This window comes from Hipposideros armiger, unplaced genomic scaffold (genome assembly GCF_001890085.2).
Source record: "Hipposideros armiger isolate ML-2016 unplaced genomic scaffold, ASM189008v1 scaffold_680, whole genome shotgun sequence".
In the NCBI taxonomy this organism is placed as follows: domain Eukaryota; kingdom Metazoa; phylum Chordata; class Mammalia; order Chiroptera; family Hipposideridae; genus Hipposideros; species Hipposideros armiger.
This window is the reverse complement of record NW_017732030.1, coordinates 331,721-336,526: the sequence shown is the minus strand read 5'-3', so window position 1 is coordinate 336,526 and position 4,806 is coordinate 331,721.

Below are 4,806 nucleotides of genomic sequence, written 5' to 3'. Positions count from 1 at the left end.
ATATATAAATTTACATATGATATAAATGTAAAACTTTAAATATATTAATTATACATAAATTTAATCCTCAATCCCAACTTTCACCCATATTTGTAGGTAAAGACACTAAGGCACATGGACCTTCGCCTTCAAGGAGCTTATATAGACATTGGACTGTGTGTTCTAGCTCTCACCAGCCTGTGACTAAAATAAGGTCATAGTTCTCCCTTCACACCCAAATTATTAGGACACAAGCTTCCAACTGTTACCAGGCTCCTCTGCAAATGCCACTGGGAGAGTCTCAAAAGTGTTACACATGTGTGTCCCAGAACAAGAGCTCAGGTTCTCCCGCTTTAGCCTTTTGGTACCCCAGTGTCATTAGTTAATTCAGGTAGACTGGTTAGGAAAGGTCTCTGAGGATGGAGCATTTGAGCAAGAAGTGGACGAAGAGAAGGAACTATCAGGTAAAAACCTGAGCGAAGAATATTTCTGTCCAAAGAAAGCATGTGCAAAGGTGCTGAGGTGGGAATGGGCTTGGTGGTAGTAGAAGTGGAGTGAGGAAAGGGCGGGGGCGGGGCAGGGAGTAGTAGGAAATGAAACCACAGAAGTAGTCAGGGGCCATGTCATGTGGGTAAGGCATTTGGATTTTATTCCACATATAATAGGAAGTCCACTGGAAGGTTCTAAGCTTAATAGGACAAGAGCAGACAGGAGACCAGTTGAGAGATTATTGCAGTAATATAAATGAGAGAACATGATGACAGACTAGGGAGGTTGGGGTAGAACTGGAAGAGAGGAAAAGTGGCAGATTTGGAGTATACCTTGGGAGGCAGAGCTGACAGGATTGCTGAAGGAATGTGTGTAAGAAAAAATACAAGTGTGGCAGACAGAGTTTTTAAGGTGGCCCACGTGACCACTGCCTCCTGGAGTTCATGCCCTTGTATAATTCCCTCCCTTTGAGTGTGGGTGGAACCTGTGACTAACTTCTAACCAATAGATTATGGCAGAGGTCCTGCCACTTCTGTGATCAGTATATAAGACTCTGTCTTACTAGGCTGTCTCTCCCTCTTGCTAGCTTTGAAAAAGCAATCTGCCATGTTATCAGAGGACCTGTGGAGAAGGCCACGTGGCAAAGAACCATGGATGGCATCTTGGAGCTGACAGTGGCCTCCAGCCAACAGCTAGCAAGAAGCCAGGGCCCTCAGTCCTACAACCACAGGAACTGAATGATGCCAATAGCCTGGTGAGCTTGGAAGCAGATCAGCAGATTTCAGATAAGAATAAAGCCCTCGTCAACACCTTGATTGCAGAGCCCAAATTCCTGACCCATGAAAATGATGAGATACTGTGTGTTGTTTTCAGTGGCTCATTTTGTGGTATTTTGTTACACAGCAATGGAAACATATGTTTAGTTCAAATAGTCTAGTCTAAGTGTAATGAAGTGTTAAAACGGTAAGAAAGCCACGATCCTCACACACAGCCCACTTATTTGCAGATTGGGGAAACGGGGCCTCAGAGAGCGAGCGACTTGTCTGAGGCCAAACGTCTCACTAGCGGTTAGAATCCTACTCCTGCTCCCCTAACGATTGCTCTTCCTGTGGCACTGTACCGCCTTCTGTTACACATCGTCGTTTTCTTAGTCCTGCTGTATCTCATCCAGGAGGTCTGCCATGTGTGAGTGCATCTGAATTCTTAACCTGTGACCTGTGGTAGCCTCCATCATGAAAATGAACTGGCATGGGGTTAGAGAGAACTCTTTAGAGTCCTCCAAACATGGCTCATTTTAAAACTTCCTGTCCAGCAAAGACAACTCTCCTCTCTCCCCATAAATCCTCCAGAAACCCTTATCCTGTTTTAGTGGTCTCTCCTGGGGAGCACAACCACAGGATGGGTCACTGATGGGCAGCCACTGGGCCATTGAGGTAATAGAAAGCAAGAAGATAGAAAATATTTATGAGAGAGAGAGAAACTATATGACAATAAGGTAACCTAAAATGCCAGTGAACCTTGGTGCTCATGATTAAAAACACGGAGCTTGGACAGCCCTGGGGTACAAATATTTTTCATTAGCTGCACAACTGCTGTCAGACTTGGTGGATACATCTTACACTGCTTTCTATGTCCACTGTCAGAGAAAAAAGAGACAGGAATTAGAGTTTTGGTTAATGCTGCTTTGGAAATTGCTCTTTCTTTATGCAGTTCATGAAGTATTGAAAGGATTTAACAAACAACCTCATCATATCAGGAAACTTTAATACTTCTTTTCTTGTCAATCATCCTCCTAGTTCTCAATATTTTTGCTGCCCTTTGTCTCATGTTGTGTTCCTCACTTAGCTTAGTACAAAGTTACTAAGCCACGTGCTGCTTAACTATGGGGCTGCATTCTGAAAAGTGTGTTGTTAGGTGATATCGTCCTTGTACAAATGTCATGGAGTTGTACTTACACAAACCTAGGTAGCATAGCCTACTACATACCTGGGCTCTATGGTATAGCCTATTGCTCCTAGGCTACAAACCTGTACAGCATGTTATGGTACAAAACAACACAAGATTAAATCAAGTACAAGATAAAATGTTGCAATCAAAAGATAGGTAAACAAGAGATGTGTGAAGCTGTTGCCAGCGTAACATGACACTCTTTCACAGCAAACTTTTTATATATATAAATAGAAAGAGTACGCTCTAAAATAAGGGTATAAAGTATAGTATAGTAAATACATATGCCAGTAACAGAGTCGTTTATTATCATCATCAAGCAATATGTATTGGACACAATTCTATGTGCCATCCTTTTATATGACTGGCAGCACAGTAGGCGTGTTGACACCAGCATCCCCACAGACACATGAGTAGCACATTGTGCTAAGACATTACGGCAGCCACTACGTGTCTAGGCAACAGGAATTTTTCAGCCCCATTGTAATCTTACGGGACCACCATTGTATATGTGGCCTATTATTGACCAAAATGATGTTATGCGGCGCATGATTGTATTTTCATTCCATTAATACTAGGATGAGCAAACAGAATTCTTCCCTTTTGTATATGAGCCAAGACATAACCTGCATCAGGGCTGACGGGGTGAAATAGTCAACAGATCAACATCCCTGTGCAGTGGACAACCAAATATTTTTTTGTAAATTGCAGTCATTTGAGAGTGACTCAGGATCAAATGAGGCTTGTAAATAATTGTGGCTTAAGTTATGAAGCTGTAGTTTGGACTTCTATTTAGCTGCTTGATATAAGCAAATACTAGTGGTCATATTTTATGTGGAAATGTTTCACCTGACCTGAGTACATATCAGTATTTACAGCAATTTTGAAGATAATTTGACGTTACTAAGCTTTCCCTGTCCCTTTTGCTGGGAAGACCCCTCCCCCTTTCACCACCCTGCAAAAATACTTTCTTCATTTGCAAGGATCCTGAAATTAGAAAATTAAATATTTTACTCTTTGCTTACTTGCTGCTTAACTAAAATTTAGACAATTCAGGAATGATAACAAATGAAGCTTTGTCAGCTATTTAGACATGAAATTGAGTCTGTCCTATATTTCCTGGAATAAGTTTTACTGAGGGGTGGGCGGCTGGTTTCGGAGTGGAGGGAGTTATATGGGGGTACCTGGAGGGCATATGTGGTATGGGGAATACACCTAGGAAAGATCAGGCAAAGCCAAGGGGCGCTCTGAAGACTCACTCAGGCCTCTTGACAGTCAGCCTGGCCAGGCAGCAGCCTGCCACGAGCTCAGCTGGCTTCTCTCCTGATCCTTGTAAGAGCTGGTAGATGCCGGAACAAGCTCAGAAACCTAAATAACAATTACGTGGCCCTCAAGAACCACACCTTGTTACACATTATTTAATAAAATAAATGTTATTCTCTATAGTCCAGGTAGTCAAAGCATTTAAAAGCACACTGTATTTTCAGGTTACTTAAACATGTCCTATGATACCACTTTTTTGTCTGATGAGGGTATATTACTGGTGATATACATATTCTGCTGTATATAGGCAATGCAAAAACATAGTTACATTTTTCTGAATTTCCATGTTTCAGAGCAAATTTAATTTTCCATTTGGGCACTTTGTACTGTATTTGATAACACTGTCATGATTGAAATGGTCAATTCAATCAAACAAATGATTAATTTAGTAAAATACTATTTCAGTTTGTGTGTTTTTATTGCTTCTTTAAAACAAATACAAAAAAAAAAGTTAACCAAAACAAAACAAAATCCCAAATACTAAGCCTGCCAGTTAATTATGTCAAAAAACGTTGAGGCGTTGGAAAACAGATTACTGGCAACACCAATGTGAATTTTTGTGACTCTAGCAAGAGTTAAAGGAACTTAATCATGATTAGCTTGACTTTAAGAATTGGTTCTTAAAATATACATTCATAAAAATTTCCCTCTAATAGAGAATAACGTGTACAGTTATGAAAGTTAAAATGTCATTATACGTTTGTCCAAACCCATAGAATATATAAAACCAAGAGTGAGCCCTAATATAAACTGTAGACTCTGGGTAGATAATGACATGCTAATACAGGTTCGGCGGTTGTTAACAAATGTACCTCTCTGGTGTGGGATATTGATAATGAGGGAGATGGTGCAGATATAACAACAGAGTATATGGGAAATCTCTGTACCTTCTGCTGAATTTTGCTGTGACCCTAAAACTGCTCTAAAAAGTAAAGTCTATTTAAAAAAAAAAAAAAAAAAAAGCCTGGACTTAGGACTTTTCACAAAGGAGACAGTGATGCTAGAAATAACCCCCCCACACACACACACACACTTTAGATCCCATCCTTGGCTGGCTCTGCCTAGCCT